The sequence below is a fragment of the Micromys minutus genome (genome assembly GCF_963924665.1).
Source record: "Micromys minutus genome assembly, chromosome: 25".
NCBI classification, from domain to species: Eukaryota; Metazoa; Chordata; class Mammalia; order Rodentia; family Muridae; genus Micromys; species Micromys minutus.
In genome coordinates this window covers 18,990,729-19,013,490 of record NC_137960.1, presented here as the reverse complement: position 1 = coordinate 19,013,490, position 22,762 = coordinate 18,990,729, and positions in this window count along the sequence as shown.

Below are 22,762 nucleotides of genomic sequence, written 5' to 3'. Positions count from 1 at the left end.
ATGAATTCTCAGCTGAGGAGTATGAAGTAGCTGATAAATATCTAAAAAAAATGTTCAACATACTTAGGAATTAGGGAAATGGAAATCAAAACAACATTGAGATTCCACCTCATACCAGTCATTAGAAATGTAATCAAATGGAATAATTAATAAAAAATAAGCTACAGCAAATGTTCAGATTATTAAAGGAAGAAAAGTATTTCCACATTCATCCTAAGAAATAACAGTATATAGTTTTCATCCTCACTAGAATGTCCAGGTACAATAAGAATAAAGATGCTTTAAACAATATTACCATTACCTAGATATAATTGTCATCTCTAGATCACCACAGACAACATGTGTGTTTCCTTCAAATGTCCCTATATAGACAGTAAAGAAATTCATGGTTGCCAGCAAGTTTGTGGCTGGGTATTAAGCACAGTAAAATCATTTTCTATGCATGTGCTATATCGGTGTATATAAATCTATCAAACTAATAAACCATATAGTAATCAGTACAATGAAGTCCTTGTAGCAACTATTTATAAACAGTGGACTCTGTATCAATGGACTATATAACTAATGTATCGATTGATTGATTTGATTGATACTGATTAAAAAGGAGAACCAGACCTGTAGGTATGGGCGGAGAGTAGATGAACATCTCTGCATTTGTGGGACCTTTGTCATATGTAGTCATGAAATATGTTGCAGGCTACATATTCCCTTGTGTGAGACTAATTATCTTTATGTAACAATCATAGGTAGTAACTTGAGATGATTTATGGATCCAGTAGTCTATAAAAAAATTGACACTGGTCTGAGGATAAAGAGTGTGCTTGCTTTCTTCTAACAAATACAAGGCCAGGGTATAACAAGTGCTGCTTTGGCTAGAAGCTCAACCAATAATTATAACAAAATACAGAAGACTTTCAAGTAAAATATGTCATTTTCAACTTTTGAAGATTCCCACAGCTTTGGCCTGACACAGCATTCATGAAATAAGTTCTAGAATGCTCTTCTCTCTGTACACAGAGGTCATAATCTGAGGATGTACCGAAGCAATAAAGAACAAGAGATTTTCTTGGCACTACATCTCACTGCCAACCTGAATTGTGTATGGAAAATGGCATGCTGGCAATACTTACACAAATCTTGGCATGCTCAGTGTGTAGCAGTGATTATCTGGGGCCTTCCCCATGTTCATCAGCAGGATGAGTAGAGAGAGCAGGGATGGATGCTTAGCTGCGTTACTTAGAAACATCCTGAGCTTCAACTGATTAAACGGTGATGTGCTCATCCTTCTGCACCACACAGACCATGCCATGTGCTGAGTAATGCATACCTGTGTTTAGCTTAAAGTCCAGGAAGAATTTGAGACACCACTCTAAGAACAAAGATCCATCAGCGGCCCTTTCTTTCCCTTAGCACTGATGTCAACGGGCTCTCACCTACCCATGACTCCAGCTCCAGAGCCTCTGCCTGCCTCCAACAGGATCTGCATTCCTGTCCAAATAGACATATCCATACACATCCACAAGTAAAGATAAAAAGACAATCTTGTAAAGAAAAAGTAGTAAAATTAAGACAGCCTCCCTCTCACAGCAGGTACTTATCTCTTAGGTAAATGTTCTTGTTTTCTATGCATAGTTCACTTCTGTGTCTATAACTGTGACGTCAGCCTGGGGAATGAAGAGGGTTTGTTGTTGTTGTTGCTTGGTTGTTTTCTTTTTTGTTGTTGTTGTTCTTTGTTTTCTTAGTTTTATTTTTCCAAATATAGCAAATTTTAACATAGAAATTACTTACGAAGTGCCCATTCATCCCTGGCATGAGATTAACATTGCCAGGAATAAATTTGTCCTGGCATCATACAAAGTTTCTTTCTATATTTGTTATGGTTGTGAATAGGAAGAAGAAGAAACTTATTGCAATTCAGCTGTAATCAAATTCCACCAGAAGGATATGTCCTGTGTAAAGCATTATTATGTAAGAAAGATTGACCATTTAAGTCATTGCGATCTATCATTTTTGCCATATATATATATATATATATATATATATATATATATATACATAAACACACACACATATTTTTCAGAGATTTGTTCCATAGATCAAATTAAAATGTCAACTTTATTAGAAAATATAATTGCCCAGTTATTAACAGCAATATGTTTCTTTTAAAATTGATGAAGGCACAATGCAAAAAACCAATCATCTATGTACTCAAGTCCTGCCTGGAAGTTCCTATGTAAAATGATGATTTCAAACTTCTGATTCTGTTTTGTCCACCCTTTTTAGAGTTCTGATAACACTATATAGTTTAATCAATTTATAGTGTAAGATTCTTAGCCTGTGATTTGTGATCCATTTCTGGATCATGACTCTTTCACGGGAGTCACCTAAAACCATTGAAAACAGAGATACATACATTACAAGTAGTAATTAATGTAAGGGTCCATGATTCACTGAAGAATGATAACCCAGACTCAAATAGTATGTAAGGGCAAAGAGTGTTTTAATTATGCAGAAGTCTTGCCTGGGGGTCTCTTATTCCAACATAGAGACAACAAAGTGGGCTTGCGAGCCCTAAATAAAGCACATTAGGAGAAATCTGGGCCCATGACCTTTCTCCTATTTCATCTCTAAGAACATTCCAGAAACATTACCAGGAAATGGGGGCTGAAAACTGTTGCTGGGGGAGGTCTGGAAACTGTTGCGGGCCCATCGTTCTTACTGCAGGCCAGGTGGCAGAGCAGCTTCTAATGGCAGGTTTGTTTCTGACCAGTCTGGGGATCTTTCTAGTAACTGACTTGCCAGGGATTGTGTGTACTTACCTAGTTCTTAAGTTTAGTCTCCTGAACTGCCAATTTGAAACCTATCATGAAGTCAACACAGCCTTCTCATTAACAGTAGCAAAATTACAGTTACAAAGTAGCAAATTAATTTTATGGTTGAGGTCTCCACAAGAGGGACATGAGGACATACCATTAAGAAGGTTAAGAACCAGATGCTTGTATGGTAACTGGGATTAAATGCAGAGCTCTACTCCTGCTATGCTAGGCATACTCTACATTTGAGGTACATTTTCAACACACTAATCTTAAAATTCAATAAGGAGAACTAATGAAAAATAGTGTCTGACCTATGACTTATCAGTGAACAAAGCCAGGCATGGTAAGATTTTTATCACTACCCCAGACCTTGAAACTTAAATCATTCTAACATTCAGCAAACAGGAGGCAGGACAATTGTATTTCTAGAATTGATTTCTCAACAATTGCTCAGTACGTTTAAGTGGAGGAAATCACAGATACCTAAATACTTTTTAATGTGTGGGAACAATTAAGCCTATTTCTCAGTTGTCAGATTGTTTATAACGAGCTGTCACGGGGATTATTTATTACCCTTTGTGGTGGAATATACTTCTTTATGCTGACACCTTCTTCCCAAATTTTGTAAATGGGTTGTATCCAGGTTCATGGGCTTCTGGGGGTAACAAAAGGAAAGTTTAACCGTTTGTTTGGAAAGAACACTCCATACCCTCTGACAGTGAGCTTGGCCAGTCAACCATGTCATTTCCTTGCTTGGGCCAATCTCCTTCAAAACTCAGGCTGCTTCTCTACTCTACCACCAAAAATAGACTTTTATAAATGAGTTTCTGATGCGTTCAGCACACATCATATGAGACTTCTGGGAATGAACAGATTAGCTCTTTTAGACATTCCTAAGCCTTTCATCTTCTTTAAGCAGCTCTCAATGTTCCTAGAATAAGGTAGCCGGTTTGTGTCAGAGAATACAATGAGCTTAGGCTAGTGTTTGTGGCAGAGGTCATTCTTTCTACAGCCAAGACGCTATTGAAAGCCCAGAAGACACACCTGTTTAAATACTAAACATCAATTAGTTTGGGTACCTATCTAGAGTCATAACTTTTCTTGAAAATACAAAGGCCACAATTAAACATAATGCATTAAAACTCTGAATTTACAACTCAACTCTCTAAAATGATCCATAATAAACAACTGTTGCAAGACCCTTGGAGGCAGTGGTCGGGAGATGCACAGTCAACTACAAAGACTCTGGACTCAGGCAAATGACAAAAGCAAACTTACTTATTGCAGAAACTGGGCAAACCTTTATACTCCCCCTCCCAGCTTCTCATGCCTCTCAAGTACCTCTCTCTTTTTCTCATTGGCCAGCAACACCACCTGATCAAGTGTATGCATTCTCTAGCCATACTGACAGATTCTAGGTTGGTCCTGGGAGGAAGTATTAACAGCGCATGCACAAGCATTGAGGCTGGGCCTGCTTGGCTAAAATCCTCCTACAAACAACATAGTCTTGTTGTTGTTTTGCTTGCTTTTATTTTAAATATTTATTTACTTATCTGTTTCTATTTATCCCTATCTGTCTCACTGTCTTTCTGTTCATGATGAGATGGGGGTCTGGATATCTGGCATATTTGCCTCAATTAAATCCTCCTGCCTCAGTCTCCCAGAAGCTGAGATTTCCAGAACTGAGCCACATGTCTAGTTCTCTCCCACTCTCCTTATTCTTCATTTTCCTGCAAATCGATCTCTCTCCTCACCTCACTGGTTCCCTAACCTGTGAATATCATAATAAGCCATTACATAGAAAGTATTATTGGATCATGAACTTCAAATTTAAGCAAATTATCTTAATGTTATTATTTCAATGTGGAGCCAGTTGAAAATAAGTGCTAAAATGCCAAGCAGAGAAATGCCCAGGTTGGGACAAAAGCGAAGCAGGCATTGCTTGATCCTTGGTTGCCATGTCATGTTCTATAAAACAAAACCTGAATTCAGATGGCATTCCCACTGCCTTTAGTGGTGCTGAAAAATTCTGTTTCAAGTGGAGGTAATTAGTCAGTGATTAAGAGGCAGAGAGTAATTAGCACAAGAGAGAAGTGCCTTTGTTGGCATCAGACCTGCCAGTCCCACAGCAAAGAAGCCTTAGGTGAGTGCTTTCCAAAAGCAATAGCTAAAAGTTTTAAGATTAATTGATTCCTACATTGAAAAGTTCATAATTAGGAAGTGGCCACTTCAGTCTCCAAACCCCCAGCTTATAAGAATCTTAGCGATTGTCACCCCCAAAAACTCTCCGGTGCTTCCTCCATCCCAGGTTTCCAGGTAGTCCTAGTGATGCACACACACACATACACACACACACACACACACACACACACACACACACACACACACTGATTTCTGTTCTCATTCCCAGTTCTCTCCTGCCCTCTTCTCCCCACAGCTGATCCCCATTTCTGTTTCCCTCCTCACCTCATCACCCACCCACTTTCTTCTCTCCATCCACCTTCAATGTCTTGTTTCCCTTTTTGGGTGAGATTCACACATACTCCCTTAGGCCCTCTTTATTACTTAGTTTCTTTGGGTCTGTGGATTATATCATGATTATCATGTGTTTTATGGCTAATGTTCACTTCCAAGTAAGGACATGTCACCTGTGTCTTTCTGGGTCTGAGTTAGCTCACTCAGGGTGATATTCTCTGGTTTCAATTATTTACCTGCACATGTCATGATGTACTTGTTTTTCTTAGCTGAGTATTCCATAGCCAGGTAGGACTTTAAAAGGATGGACAGGGTGACAACTCACCCTTGAAATCTTCAACCTAAAATTTGTTCTTACTGCAAGATGCATAGAGATGAAAAAGGAAATGGCACCCTTCACAATAGTCACAAACAATATAAAATACCTTGGTATGACTCTAAGGAAAAAGTGAAAGATCTGTATGACAAGAACTTCAAGTCTCTGAAGAAAAGAATCAAAGAAGATCACAGAATATGAAAAGATCTCCCATACTCATGGATTGGCAGGATTAATATTGTAAAAATGGCCACCTTGCCAAAAGCAATATACAGATTCAATGTAATCCCAATAAAAATCCCAATTCTCCATGGAATTAGAAAGAGTAATTTGCAAATTCAGTTAGAATAGCAAAAATCCTAGGATAGGAAAAACTATTCTCAAAAATAAAAGAACTTCTGGGGAAAACACCATCCTGAACTCAAGCTGCGTTACAGAACAATCATGATAAAAACTGCATGGTATTGATACAGAAACAGGTAGGTAGATTAATGGAGTAGAATTGAAGACCCAGATATGAACTCACACACCTTTGTTCAATTGATCTATGACAAAGAAGCTAAAACCATTTAGTGGAAAAAACCAAAAAAAAAAAAAAAAAAAAAAAAAAAAAAAAAAAAAAAAAAAAAAAAACCCAGCATTTTTAACAAATGGTGCTGGTTTAACTGGAGGCCAGCATGCATTGCAAATCAATCCATACTTATCTCCTTGTACAAAGCTTAAGTTAAAGTGTATCAAGCACCTCCACATAAGATCAGATAAACTGATAGAAGAGAAAGTCTGGAGGAGCCTTGAACACGTGGGCATAGAGGAAATTTTCCTGAACAGAACACCCAATGGCTTATGCTCTAAGATCAAGAATTGACGAATGGTACATCTTAAAATTGCAAAGTCTTTGTAAGACAAAAGACACTATTAATAGGACAAAATGGCAACCAACAGATTGGATAAAGTTCTTTAGCTATTCTATGTCTTATAAAGGGCTAATATTTAATATATACAAAGATCTCAAGAAGTTAGACTCCTGCGAATGAAATAACCCTCAAAAAATGGAATACAGGAGATCCAGGGACACAGGTCTGGTGAGAAGGCGTTCCGACTAGCCGGGTTGCAGAGATCTCTTTAGAGAGATCTCTGTGGAGCCCGCAGAAAGTGTGCCCCCTACCCCCTGCTTGGTTCAGGAAACCAATAACCTGGCATCGAGATGTTCCCAGCCAGAGAACTGTGAGTGCAGAATGGGCACTCAGACAATCCGCCACTAGGAACAGCGGAGATCCTTGGACGCAGGCCTGGTGAGAAGGCATTCCGAGTAGCCGGAGAGCAGGAGATCCAGAAACACAGGCCAGGTACAAGGGAGTGGTAAGAACCAATCACTGACAGGAAGACCACATATAAAGGCAGACAATAAGATGGCAAGAGGAAAGTGAAATAATATACAGCAGCGAAACCAAGACAACCTGGCAACACCAGAACACAGCACTCCCATCACTGGAGAGAGCATACACCAGCAACTTAACAGCACAGCTGAAAGCTCTAGAACAAAAAGAAGCAGATACACCCAAGAGGAGTAAACAGCAAAAAAATAATCAAATTTAAGGCAGAAATAGACCAAATAAAAAGAAAAAGAACCATTCAAAGAATCAACAAAAGCAAGAGCTGGTTCTTTGAGAAAATTAACAACATTGAAAAACCCTTAGCCAGACTAACTAGAAAACAAAGAGAGTGTATCCAAATTAACAAAATAACAAAGGAAAGTGGAGAAATAACGACTGAAACTGAGTAAATTTAAGAAATATCAGATCCTACTACAAAAGCCTATACTGAAAAAAGCTGTAAAATGTGGAGGAAATGGATGAATTCCTACACAGATACAAGATATTAAAGTTAAACCAGGACAGGGAAACCTTCTCAATAATCACATAACACCTAAGGAAATATAAGCAGTCATCAAAAGCCTCCCAACCAAAAAAAGCCCAGGTCCAGATGGGTTCAGTGCAGAATTTTATCACATATTTATTGACGATCTAATACCAATACTCTCCAAACTATTCGACAAGATAGAATCAGATGGAATACTGCTTAACTCATTTTTTGAGGCTACAATAACCCTTGTTCCTAAGCCACACAAAGACTGTACAAGGAAAGAGAACTTCAGACCAATCTCACTTATGAACATTGATGCAAAAATACTCAACAAAATCCTTGCAAACCGAATTCAAGAATACATCAAATTGATCATTCACCAAGATCAAGTAGGCTTCATCCCTGGAATTCAGGGATGGTTTAATATACAGAAATCCATCAATATAAATCCACCATATAAACAAACTCAAAGAGAAAAACCACATGATCATCTTACTAGATGCTGAGAAAGCATTTGACAAAATTCAACACCCTTTCATGTTATGTCTTGGAAAGAACAGGAATCCAAGGCCCATACCTAAACATAATAAAAGCAATATACAGCAAACCAACAGCCAACAACAAAATTAACGGTGGGAAACTTGAAAGCAATCCCACCAATATCAGAGACCCAACAAGGCTGCTCACTCTCCCCTACCTATTCAACATAGTACTGGAAGTCCTGGCTGGAGCAATTAAACAGCAAAAGGAAAACAAAGGAATACAAATTGTAAAAGAAGAAGTAAAAACTTCACTATTTTCAGATGACATGATAGTGTACTTAAACCACCCCACAAATTTGACCAGAGAAATCCTACAGCTGATAAAGAATTTCAGCAAAGTTGATGAATATAAAATTAACTCAAAAAAATCAGTAGCCTTCCTCTACTCAAAGCACAAACATGTGGAGAAAGAAATTAGGGAAAAGATACCCTTCACAATAGTTACAAAAAATATGAAATAATTTGGTGTGACTAACTAAGGAAGTGAAGGACCTGTATGACAAGAACTTCAAACCTCTAAAGAAGGAAATCGAGGAAGATCTCAGAAAATGGAAAGATCTCCCATGCTGATGATTAGAAGGATTAACATTGTAAAAATGTCCATCTTACCAAAAGCAATCTACAGATTCAGTGCAATCCCCAACAAAATTCCAACCCAGTTCTTCATTGAGTTGGAAAGATCAATGTGTAATTTCATCTGGAATAACAAAAGACCTAGAATAGCAAAATCCATCCTCAACAACAAGAAAACATCTGTGGAAATCACTATCCTTGACCTCAAGCTATATTACAAGGCAAATGTGCTAAAAACTGCATGGTACTGGTACAGAGATAGGCACATGGATCAATGGAATAGAATAGAAGATCCAAGAATGAGCCCTCACATATATGGTCACCTGTTTTTTGACAAAGGAGCTGCAAACATTCAATGGAAAAAGGACAGCCTCTTCAACAAATGGTGTTGATCCAACCGGCACACAGCATGCAGAAGAATGAAAACAGACCCTTTCTTATCTCCTTGTACAAAGCTCAAGTGCAAGTAAATCAAAGATCTTCATTTTAAACAAGGTACACTCAAACTATTAGATGAGAAAGTAGGGAAAACCTTAGAACACATAGGCACAGGAGAAAATTTCCTGAACAGAACACCAATGGCTCATGCTCTATGGTCAAAGATTGATAAATGGGACTTAATGAGATTGCAAAGTTTCTGTAAGTCTAAGAACACTGTCAAGTAAACAAAACTGCAGCCAACAGAATGAGAGAAGACCTTTACCAACCTCACATCTGATAGAGGCCTAATATCCAAGATATACAAAGAACTCAAAAAGTTAGACACCAGATAATCAAACAACCCTATTTAAAAAAATGGCATGCAGAGCTAAACAAAACATTCTCAATTGAGGAATATTGAATGGCTGAGAAACATCTGAGGAAGTGCTCAACATAATTAGCCATCAGGGAAATGCAAATCAAAACAACCCTGAGATTTCACCTCATACCAGTCAGATTGGCCATGATAAAAATTTTAGATGACAGCAGATGCTGGTGAGGATGTGGAGAAAACACTTCTCCACTGTCTGTGGGGTTGTAAACTGGTACAACCACTCTGAAAATCAGTCTGGCGATTCCTCATAAAATTGGACATAGTACTACCTGAAGACCCAGTTATTCCACTTCTGGTCATTTACCCCAGAGACGCTCCAACATACAACAAAGACATATGAACTACAATGTTCATAGCAGCTCTATTGATAATAGCCATGAGCTGGAAAGAACCCAGATGTCCTTCAGTAGATGAATGGGTACAAAAATTGTGATACATTTACACAGTGGAGTACTGCTCATCTATCAGAAACAATGACTTTATGAAATTCTTAAGAAAACGTATGCATCTAGAGAATATTATCCTGAGTGTGATAACCCTGTCACAAAAGAACAGACATAATATGTAGTCATTGATAATTGGATACTAACCCCAAAAAGCTCTGAACACCCCAGAAACCACTCACAGACTATACGAAGTTCAAGAAAAGAAAAAGAAAAGAAAAAACCACTATGGTTAATCCTTTCACACCAAGAAAACTTTGACTAATTCCAGTTTACATCCTTTTTTACATGTACTTTATGCTCATTATAACTAGTAAGAACTTAATGCACACTATTAAACCTTAAAAAAAAGCCAAGCAATGACAAAAATGTATTCGCATACTTTTATGCAAAAATGGTTAAAATTTGTACATTATCTTTGTTTTTTTAAATAAAGCTTTTCAATTAAAAAAACTGGGCTACAGAGCTTAATGAAGAATTCTCAACAGAGGAATAAGGAATGTCTGAGAAGCACTTAAAGAAATGTTTGATATCCTTAGTCATCAGGGAAATGCAAATCAAAACAATCTTGAGATTCCAACTCTTGCCACTCTGAATATGTAAAATTAAAAACTTAGGCAACAGCATATGCTGGGAAGAATGTGGAGAAAAAGAAACACTCATCCATTGTTGGTGGGAATGCAAGCTGGTACAACCATTGTGGAAATCAGTCTGTCAGTTCCTCAGAAAAACTGAACATAGTACTACCTGAGTACCTAACCATACTGCCCCTGGCCATATACCCAAACGATGCTCCAACATATAACAAGGGCACTTACTCCACTATGTTCATAGCAGGCTTATTTATAATAGCAAGAAGCTCGAAAGAACCCAGATGTCGTTCAACAGTGGAATGAATACAGAAATTGTGGTACATATACACAATGGAGTACTACTAAGGTATTAAAAACAAGTTCATGAAATTCCTAGGCAAATGGATGGAATTAGAAAATATCATCATCCTTAGTCTGGTAACACAGACACAGAAGAACACACAAAGTATATATTCACTAATAAGTGAGCCCAAAAGCTCAGAATAGCCAATATAGAATTCACAGACCACATGAAGTTCAAAAAAAAAAAAAAAAAGGAAGAGCAAAGTGTGGATGCTTTAGTCCTTATTAGAAGAGGGAACAAAATACCTAAAGGAGGAAATACAGGGGAAAAGGATAGAGCAGAAACTGATGTAAAGGCCATCCAGAGACTGCCCCACATATGTATCCATCCCAAATACAAACACCAAACCCCAGTCACTATTGAAGAAGTCAGGCAGGAGCCTGATACAGCTGTCTCCTGAGAGGCTCTGCCAGAGCCAGACAAATACAGAGGGGAATTCTGGCAGCTAACCACTGGACTGATCACAGGGTCTCTAATGGGGGAGTTAGAGAAAAGACTGAAGGAGGTAAAGGGGTTTGCAACCCATAGGAAGAACAACACTATCAACCAGCCCACCCCCCCCCCACCAAGAGCTTCTAGGGACTAAACCACCAATTAAAATGTACATATTATATTTTATTTTGTTAAAATATAAAGTCCTATATGTGGTACCACAAAGAAAGAAAGAAAGGAAGAAAGAAAGAAAGAAAGAAAGAAAGAAAGAAAGAAAGAAAGAAAGAAAGAAAACAAGAAAGAAAGAAAGAAAACAAGAAAGAAAGAAAGAAAGAAAGAAAGAAAACAAGAAAGAAAGAAAGAAAACAAGAAAGAAAGAAAGAAAGAAAGAAAGAAAGAAAGAAAGAAAACAAGAAAGAAAGAAAGAAAGAAAACAAGAAAGAAAGAAAGAAAGAAAGAAAGAAAGAAAGAAAGGAAGGAAGAAAGAAAGGAAGGAAGGAAAAGAAGGTCAGAGAGAGAGAAGAGAGAGAATGAATAAATTAAAGAAGGAAGGAAGACGAAAACAAAGAAGGAAAGATAAATGGCTGCAGATCTGACTGTATCTGGCCATTTCTTCTATGAGAGAAGAAGCTGAGCAGCATGAAGGATCCAAGAGTAGAGGCTGGTGCCTGGTCTACAAACACAGCTCCTTATTACAAAGTGAAACCAAGCCATTATCCTGAGATAAGACCTAGCTGGCATTTCTTTTTCAAATAGAATGAGTCTTAAAGGCCTACCCAGGAGAAAATGTTCATCTTTTACTATAGGTTCTGGGTCATATTTAAATTACCTGTATCTTTTTCAATAAGAATATAAAAATCAATTAAAAATATATTCATGAAAAGAAGGTGATCAGTCCCTTCACCCCATCCCACTTTCTTACCTCCTGTGAGGTGACCAGTCTTTGTGGTATGAAAAATTAGGCTCCAAATACTGTCAGTAAGGCTGTTCTGGATATCATCCCCAGAAAGGCTTGCATACATAAGATGCTGAAGTAACCTGGCAAAAAGTTAGGAGAAGGGGTTAGGCTAATAGGTGGAGTGTTTCATGAAAGACACATAGATTTCCCAGGTGTGTAGGCATAAGGCTGCCACAGAACAAGAAGACTAGTATACAGATGTGGGTTGCTGTCTATATGCAGGTGAGGGCAGGCACAAGATAAGGCAAGAGCCAGTGATTGGGCAGTGGAAAAGAAAGGAAGGCTGAGAATTTTAGAGACAGGGCAGAGAGACAAGACAGAGAGATGGGAGAAAGAGAAGGAAGAGAAAGATAATCCAGATTCCACTTGGCTTTAAATAGCCACAGGTAGCTATAAATTTCTTATAAGGGATGGATAATTACGGGACAATTTGTCCTATCTAGGTGGGTAGTTTATATCAATTGGCTGTGAGTTTATTGTGTGAACATTTTGTGGGGCGAGAACTTACTGACACAAATCTGATTGATAAATTAAAAGCCTCTAGAGTTTTGATTTTAAAGGGTTACAGGGATTGTAACTATGGTTACAGGGTGCAGATGGCTTGGAATGTGAGCAGAGTCTGCAACAGAGAGTCAGGAGATGAAATTAGGGATTGACACATGAGGCTAGCCATGGAGCCAATGAGACTGCTGAGACCTGAGAGTACCTGGCACTGGACTGGAATAGTATCTTCTCTAGTATTCCCACAACACACAGACAATAAATAGGTGGAAGCTAGATCTGGCACCTGCTTGCTCTGCTGGGAAACAGAAGGTAAATTTCTGGCTAGTGTTGCAGCTCACACCGTGGTCTGAAGAATGCTGTGCATCCTACCTACATTTCTTAGACAGGACAATGCAGCATTCACGCATATCACAAACTTATCATTTTAAGATCCCCTAAATGTTGAGGGCTTGTGAATATTTAGTTATAAAAAAATTTTTGTGCTCATGTGTGTCTCCTAACTTTTCCTTTATATTCAGCCCAAGTAAATAGTACTTATAAGCTAATTTATTCTGTAGAAAACAAGAATCCTATAAATATATTTGGTATATTTACTTTTCTGACCTATGTTATTTTCTCATTTACTTCTTGAAATAGAAACTTAATAAACTAATGCTTTTTAATATAAATTAACAGCTACAGAGATGAGACCTTTAAAAGGTAGACATACATTGTGACAGTATTATATCATATCAACACATGTTGTAAGTATTTTCAGGCACTGAGAAACTAAATGAGAAAAATAAAGAAATACTATGCTTATATAAATTGTCTCCTGGAAAGAATTTAATGGTTCATTATAATATTTTTATTGTTGTGGTATATCTACAATTGCAGAATATGGAAAACTTAAGCAAAGGTAATCAGCTCAAGGCCAACCTGGGCTAAATAAGAAGTTTGAGACTAGCCTAGACTACACAATGAGACACTGTCACAAAACAAGACATGCTTTTAATATTATAAAAATTATAATAATCTTGCATGTACTTAAGATATGAATAATAAATACCATATTCATAAAATATAAATATGAATGCCTTGTTTTGTAAATGACACACTAACTATTAATACTATCTTTCATTATCCACATGAGGTTGGAAGTCTAAATTGAAATACAAGCTTTTAAAAAACTGGTTACATAGATTGACCTGCAAAAGGAACCTTCTTCAGTGGGGATCAGCCACAAAAGACAGAATATTCCTAGAACTGTATCATACCAGCTGGACAACACCAAAGTGTTGATATGCACATTTCATATATATAGTATATTAGAGGCACATCCTTGAATTTTTATTTTAATTTTTTGAAAAGAGTGAGAACATCCAAATAGTGACTTCTGACTCAGCTTTTCTTTCCAGAACTTGGGAACCTTAGAGTCTTGGTGGTTATCATCAGTTTTATTTGCAGTTATGTAGATAGCATACAAGGAAAAAGAGAGAGATTTCAGTCATACAGAGATTCCAATAATCTTTCTAGAGCAGCGGATCTCCAAAGCCTAAGTTTCCCTGTAATGTATTAGGAACAGAGATTGTGAACAAAACCTGAGCTCCAACATAAATTTCTCAGCACCACAGATTTCATGTCCTTCAAATGGGCAATGAATTTTGATAGCTCTAAACTAGGTACTTGAAACAAAGACAGTGAGCATCGGCACAAACTCAGAGAAACGGTGGGAGAGAGGGTCCCCTCCCCAGAGCACTCAGCTCCCACATCTGGGTGATGTTAAAATAACCCAGAAATGCCTCTTCTTAAAATGCAGTGGTGATAAGAAACCTCCAGGCACTCATACATTGTAAAGGCCACCAAAATTGTACAGGTATCCCATACAACAAAAGTTGACCCCTCTAATTTAAAGTAAAGGGGGCTCAAGGCATGTCTGTGGTAAACTGAACTCTTAATCTTTTGATGCACTGTATTCTGAGAGTTTGCAACCATAGGAGCATTGTAACCATCACTGGTTTAGTACACCTGACCTAAATTCATATGAACTGTTTCATTCAATGCTTTCACTGAAGTTTGACAGCTGTCACCAGCAATAGTCATCTCTAAGAAAGCGACAAAGGAGAATGGTTATTTTAGTGCCGAGGAGATGAATAGGATCATGGGAAGAACAGAGAAACCCCTCCAAATTTTAAGAAAGAAAACCCTAGTTAAAGTGAAAGCATGTACATGGAAGCAAAGGGAGGGGGAGGGGAGGGGAAGGTGGCTGGGAGGGAGGGGAAAGGGAATAACATTTGAAATGTAAATACAGAGAATATCCAACAAAAAGTTAATAAAATGAAGTGGTTAAAATGTGACATCATATTATAATGAGAAAAAGTGATGTTCAGTGTGCAGATTTTGGAATGCAGAAGTTATAACTAACAACAGAACTACTGATGGCAAAGGCATGGCCATCCCAAAGGCTGTTGGAAACTGTTTTAAGAAGCATGGCTCCTACCTACCCTGCTCTTGCCCTTGGTAACCATGGAGAAACTGCTTGACACTCTAGAATTTTAAAGTGCCCATTTGTTTTCTTCAAATACATTCCCTGGGCCAATTTCACAGAGAAGTGTGAAAACTGTTATTTCCTGGTTCTGTTATAAACAGAAGGGAGATGTACCAACTTAGCCAAAGGATAGAATCCTTCACAACTCAAGTTGCTTCTGCACTTAGCATGTGGCCATCCCGGTATTTGAAGAACAAGTTTGCTTTACTGTCTTTATTTTCACACCTTTTCCTCTTTTGTTTTTTATATATGTCTCTGTGTGGTATGCATATATACATTTCAGCCTTTTTATACATGTGTGGTGCTCATGTGTGTACAGGTGCATGTACACATATGTGCATGTACTTGGGGAAGCCTGTGCTCAAGATGTCTATCTTGATTGCTCTCAGTCTTAGATACTGAAGCAGTGTGTTTCACTTGAACTCAAGAGTTCTTGACCTTGGCTAGCTTAGTAAGCCAGCATGTCTGGGGATTCTCTGTCTCTAACTGATGGAATGCTAGGGTTACAGGTGGATTTCCACACATACCTTGAATTTCCGTGGTTTCTAGTGACTTGGCTCTGGTCTTCCTACTTCCACAAGCCTGTTATTGCCTGATCCATCTCTCTAGCTCCACTATGCACAGTTGATTCTATACGTGATAAGCAAATTTTTTTTTTACCTCACAGAAGAATGTAATGATTCTTCTATTTCCAGAATATCTTGTATTTTAACAAAGCATTGCTCTTTTCATCTTGAAAATAAAAAAAAATTAATAAACAAACACAAAATAGAGGGCAGAGGTCATATAAATCTTTCAACAGAAAATCCTCTTGCATGACAGCAGACTGCTTCTCTGAAGGTGTCTATAAAGGCTCTACAGTACCTCCTAAAATCTGATTTCTCTGGTTCGGTTGACAATTTTCTTCTTGGACTGTACATTAGAAGCTAGTCAAAGGAAAAGTCCAAAGAGGAGTTTCTATTTGGAAACCGATGATTAACATCAGTTAGTTCTGTGAACTTTAAAAAAATGTGATCCTGAAGAGATGGCTCAGCAGTTCAAGAATGTCAGCTCCTCCTTCAGAAGAACTGAGTTCAATTCCCAGTACCCATATGAAACATTTAAAAACTGCTTGTAATCCTAGCTCCAAGGGATCCAATACCCTCTTTTGATATCGCTGGACACCAATAGACAAGCTGTATACATATATATTCACACAGACATATTTTTAAAATTAAACTAACTCTTTTTTTTAAACGACTTTATTTTGCAAAACAAAGATAAATGTACAGATTTTAAACATTTTTTGCTTAAAATTATACATTTTTGTCAGTACTGTTTTTTCAGACATTAAAATAAATTTTACATAAAACCATGTGAATATGTTTTTTAGTCAGTACTAGATTTTTTTCAAGGGCTTGACAGTATGAATTGAAAACCTACTAGTTGCAATAAGCTTAAAGTACATGCAAAACAAAACGCAACATGAAAATAGTCAAAGTCTTCTTGTTTTGTGAATATATGTATATTTTTTGTTTTCTTTATTTCTTGGACTTCATACAGTCTGTGAGTTGTTTCTGGGGGAGTGCAAGCCTCTGGGGTTAGCATCCCACTATCAGTGACTGCATATTATGTCTGTTCTTTTGTGACTGGGTTATCTCACTCAGGATGATCTTCTCTAGATGTAGCCATTTTCTTAAGAATTTGGTTAAGTCATTGATTCTGGTGGCTGAGTAGTATTCCATTATGTATATGTACCACAATTTTTGTATCCATTCGTCTTCTGAAGGACATCTGGGTTCCTTCCAGCTTCTGGCTATTATAAATAGAGCCGCTATGAACATTGTGGTGCATATATCTTTGTTGTGTATCAAAGTGTCTCTGGGGTATATGCCCAGAAGTGGAATAGCTGGGTCTTCAGGTAGTACTATATCCAATTTTCTGAGGTATCGCCAGACAGATTTCCATGTGGTTGTATTAGCTTGCAACCCCACCAACAGTGGAGAAGTGTTCCTCTTTCTCCGCAGCCTCGCCAGTATCTGCTGTCATCTGAGTTTTGGAACTTGGCCAATCTGACTGGAGTGAGGTGGAATCTTAGGGTTGTTTTGATTTGCATTTCCCTGATGGCTAAGGCTGTCGAGCACTTCCTCATATGTTTCTCGGCCATTCGGTGTTCCTCAACTGAAAATGATTTGTTTAGCTCTGTACCCCATTTTTTAATAGGGTTATTTGATTCTCTGGTGTCTAGCTTTTTGAGTTCCTTGTACACCTTGGATATTAGGCCTCTATCTGATGTGGTGTTGGTAAAGATCTTTTCCCATTCTGTTGGTTGCCGTTTTGTTTTCTTGACGATGTCCTTAGCCTTACAGAAACTTTGCAATCTCATTAAGTCCCATTTGTTAATCATTGACCTTAGAGCTTGAGCCATTGGTGTTTTGTTCAGGAAATTTTCTCCTGTGCCTATGTGTTCTAAGGTTTTCCCTACTTTCTCATCTAATAGTTTCAGTGTATCTGGTTTAATGTGGAGATCTTTAATCCACTTACACTTGAGCTTTGTACAAGGAGATAAGAATGGGTCTATTTTCATTCTTTTGCATGTTGAGTGCCAGTTGGACCAGCACCATTTGTTGAATAGGCTGTCCTTTTTCCATTGAATGTTTACTGCTCCTTTGTCAAAAATCAGGTGACCATATACATGAGGGCTCTATTCTATTCCATTGATCCACTTGCCTATTTCTTTACCAGTACCATGCAGTTTTCAGCACAATTGCCTTGTAATATAGCTTGAGGTCAGGGATAGTGATTCCCGCAGATGTTTTTTTGTTGTTGAGGATGGATTTCGCTATTCTAGGTCTTTTGTTATTCCATATGAAATTGCACATTGATCTTTCCAATTCCATAAAGAACTGGGTTGGAATTTTGATGGGGATTGCATTAAATCTGTAGATTGCTTTTGGTAGGATGGCCATTTTTAAGATGTTGATCTTTCCAATCCATGAGCATGGGAGATCTTTCCATTTTCTGAGATCCTCCTCAATTTCTTCCTTTAGAGGTTTGAAGTTCTTGTCATACAGGTCCTTCACTTACTTAGTTAGAGTCACACCAAGGTATTTCATAGTTTTTGTAACAATTGTGAAGGGTACCTTTTCCCTAATTTCTTTCTCCATGTGTTTGTCCTTTGAGTATAGGAAGGCTACTGATTTGTTTGAGTTAATTTTGTATCCGGCTACTTTGCTGAACTTGTTTATCAGCTGTAGGAGTTCTCTGGTGGAATTTTTGGGGTCACTCAAGTACACTATCATGTCATCGGCAAAGAGTGATGTTTTTATCTCTTCCTTTCAGATTTGTATCCCCTTGATCTCCTTTTGCTGTCTAATTGCTCCAGCCAGGACTTCCAGTACTATGTTGAATAGGTAGGGAGAGAGTGGGCAGCCTTGTCGAGTCCCTGATTTTAGTGGGATTGCTTCAAGTTTCTCGCCATTAAGTTTGATGTTGGCTGTTGGTTTGCTGTATATTGCTTTTATTATGTTTAAATATGGGCCTTGGATTCCTGTTCTTTCCAGGACTTTTAACATGAAGGGGTGTTGGATTTTGTCGAATGCTTTCTCAGCGTCTAGTGAGATGACCATGTGATTTTGGTCTTTAAGTTTGTTTATATGGTGGATTACATTGATGGATTTCCTTATGTTAAACCATCCCTGCATCCCAGGGATGAAGCCTTCTTGTTCATGATGAATGATGGTTTTGATGTGTTCTTGGATTCGGTTTGCAAGGATTTTGTTGAGTATTTTTGCATCAATGTTCATAAGTGAGATTGGTCTGAAGTTCTCTTTCCTTGTAGGGTCTTTGTGTGGCTTAGGTACGAGGGTTATTGTAGCCTCAAAAAATGAGTTGGGTAATATTCCATCTGATTCTATCTTTTGGAATAGTTTGGCAAATATTGGTGTTATATCCCCAATAAATGTCTGATAAAATTCTGCACTGAACCCGTCTGGACCTGGGTTTTTTTTGGTTGGGAGGCTTTTGATGACTTCTTCTATTTCTTTAGGTGTTATAGGGTTATTTAGATGGTTTACTTGGTCCTGGTTAAACTTTGGGACCTTGTATCTGTCTAGGAATTCGTCCATTTCCTCCAGATTTTCCAATTTTGTGGAGTATAAGTTTTTGTAGTAGGATCTGATGATTTCTTGAATTTCCTTAGTTTCAATTGTTATGTCACCACTTTCCTTTCTGATTTTGTTAATTTGGATACTCTCTCTTTGCCCTTTAGTTAGTCTGGCTAGGGGTTTATCAATCTTGTTGATTTTCTCAAAGAACCAACTCTTTGTTTTGTTGATTTTTTCAATGGTTCTTTTTGTTTCTATTTGGTCTATTTCTGCCCTAATTTTGATAATTTCTTGCCGTCTACTCTTTTTGGGTATATCTGCTTCCTTTTGTTCTAGAGCTCTTAGCTGTGCTGTCAGGTTGCTGATGTGAGCTCTCTCCAGTTTCTTTTTGGAAGCACTTAGGGCTCTGAGTTTTCCTCTCAATACTGCTTTCATTGCATCCCATAGGTTTGGGTATGTTGTGTTATCGTTTTCGTTGAATTCTAGAAAGTCCTTAATTTCTTTCTTTATTTCTTCTTTGACCCTGCTATTCTTTAACAGAGCGTTGTTTAGTTTCCATGTGTATGTGGGCATTTTGTTGTCTTTGTTGTTGTTAAAGACCAGCCGTAGACCATGGTGATCTGAGAGGATGCATGGGAGTATTTCAATGTTCTTATATCGATGGAGGCTCGTTCTGTGTCTAATTATGTGGTCAATTTTCGAGAAGGTGCCATGGGGTGGTGAGAAGAAGGTGTATTCCGTTACTTTAGGATAGTATGTTCTTATATATCTATTAATTCTAGTTGGTTCAAAGTCTCTGTTAGTTTTGCAGTGTCCTTGTTCAGTTTCTGTTTCCCTGATCTGTCCATTGGTGAGAGTGGGTTATTAAAGTCTCCCACTATTATTGTGTGGGGTGAAATGTATTTTTTGAGCTTTAGTAGAGTTTCTTTTATGAATGTGGGTGATTTTTTATTTGGAGCATATATGTTAAGGATTGAGAGTTCCTCCTGACAGATTTCCTTGGTAATGAGTAAAAATTGTCCTTCTTTATCCTTTTTGATAACTTTTGGTTGGAAATTTACTTTATTCGATATTAGAATAGCCACTCCAGCTTGCTTCTTGGAGCTGTTTGCTTGGAAGTTTTTTTTCCCACCCTTTTACTCTGAGATAGTGTCTGTCTCTGTCTCTGAGATGAGTTTCCTGTATGCAGCAAAAGGCTGGATTTTGTTTATGTATCCAGTCTGATAGTCTATGTCTCTTTATTGGGGAGTTGAGACCATTTATGTTAATAGATATCAAGGAATAATTGTTTCTGTTTCCTGCCATTTTTGCTTTTTTGGGTTGAGTTGTGTCTGTGTTTTTTTCTTCTTTTAGTTTTCTTGTTTAGGAGTTTTCTTGTTTTTACTAGGCTGTATTTTCCCTCCTTGTATTGGGTTTTCCACCTATAATTCGTTGGAGTGCTGGGTTTGTGGTCAGATATTGTGTGAATTTTGATTTGTCTTGAAATATCTTTGTCTCTCCATCGATGGTGATTGATAGTTTTGCTGGGTATAGCAGCTTGGGCTGGCACTTGTGCTCTCTTAAGGAGTGCATGATGTCTGTCCAGGCTCTTCTAGCTTTCATAGTCTCTGTTGAGAAATCGGGTGTGAGTCTGATTGGTCTGCCTTTATATGTTACCTGACCTTTTTCCCTTACTGCTTTTAGTATTCTTTCTTTACTTTGGGCACTTGATGTTTTTACTATTATGTGTCGGGAGGTATTTCTTTTCTGGTCCAACCTATTTGGAGTTCTGAAGGCTTCTTTTATGCTCGTGGTCATCTCATTCTTGAGGGTAGGGAAGTTTTCTTCTATGATTTTGTTGAAGATATTTACTGTGCCTCTTAGTTGATACTCTTCTCCCTCTTCTATTCCTATTATCCTTAGGTTCGGTCTTCTCATTGTGTCTTGGATTTCCTGGACATTTTGGGTTAGGAGCTTTTTGTTTTTTGCATCTTCTCTGGCTGTTTTGTCTATGTTTGCAATGTTGTCTTCTGCCCCCGAGATTCTCTCCTCAATCTTTTGTAATCTGTTGGAAATGCTTGCTTCCGTGACTCCTGATTTCTTTTTTTTTGCTGTTCTGACTCTAGGGTTATCTCTTTTAGCGCTTTCTTTATTGTGTCAATTTCTGTTTTAATTTCCCTCTTCCATTCCTTTATTTCTTTCGTTCTGTTTTCCTCTCGTTCTTTGAGTTCTTTGAGTGTTTTTCTTGTTTCTTCTTTAAAAGCTTCTGAATCATTTTGCTTTTCCTCCCTTTCTTGTTTAAGTAACTCTATCAGCGTCTTGAGGCATGATTTCAGGTCTGTGTCTTCTTTCTCTGGAGTGTTTGGAATTCCGATGTTTGCTACTATCGGAGAGCTGGGTTCTGGTGTTGCTAGATTGTCTTGGTTTCCTTGGGATATACTCTTTCTCTTTCCTCTTGCCATTTTGTTGTCAGTGATATGTTCCTGCCTTTCCCTTGTATCTGGTCTGTGTCCCTGGTACACTTTCCGTGTGCACTCCGCAGAGATCTCTCTACTCCCTGGCAGCCCAGGTTCTGGGTGGCAGCTTGGCCAGGCTCCGCTCTGCGTCCTGAATTCGCCTCCGGGTGGGAACAGACGTTCCTAAGATCTGTTCCTGGTCACAGATGCTCAGCCTCTCCGAGCCACCTTTCCGGCTGGCAGGTGGGCCAGGCTCTGCTCTGCGTCCTGAAGTCGTCTCCGGGTGGGAACAGAAGTTCCTAAGATCTGTTCCTGGTCACTGGATCGGGGAGGACAGGGCAGGTCAGGGCAGGGGGTGCCCTTTCCGTGTGCACTCCGCAGAGATCCCTCTGCTCCCCAGCAGCCTAGGTCTCCCACTCACCAGTTGCTCAGCCTGTACGAGCCGCCTTTCCGGCTGGCAGTTGGGCCAGGCTCCGCTCTGCGTCCTGAAGTCGTCTCTGGGTGGGAACAGAAGTTCCTAAGATCTGTTCCCCGTCACAGTTCTAAACTAACTCTTTAAAAAGTAACAATTAAATTCATCAGCATCAAATGAAAAAGAGGCAAGAGAAAAAGATGGTATGATATAGGCCTTGCCCATACAGTTCTTTATCAAAAGACATCTGTACATTGTTACATCTTGAAGCAGGAAGCTCAAAGGATAAAAGATATAGCAAGGAAACAAGTTGAAACATGTGTTCTGTCTGGTCCTGCTGAATAGTGCCAAGGTCCAGCACAGGTTTAGGGTTTCTTCTTTCTTGTCAGTTCTTCTTGAAGCAGCAGAGGGGGAAGAGCATCGGCAGAGGGTAAGACTTGGTCTAACAAGATATTTAGGGTTGCTGTATAGTAAAAAATTTACTACCTAAGTCTAAGTTACTAAGCTACTGTAGCTGACCTGCCTTCTGTGATGTTCTGAGGCCAGAAACAGAAGTCTCTGGCACTTAGCACCTCTTCCTAAAGTAGCAAAGGTCTAAGTAAATAGACTTTGTACTATCTCAGCTGAAACT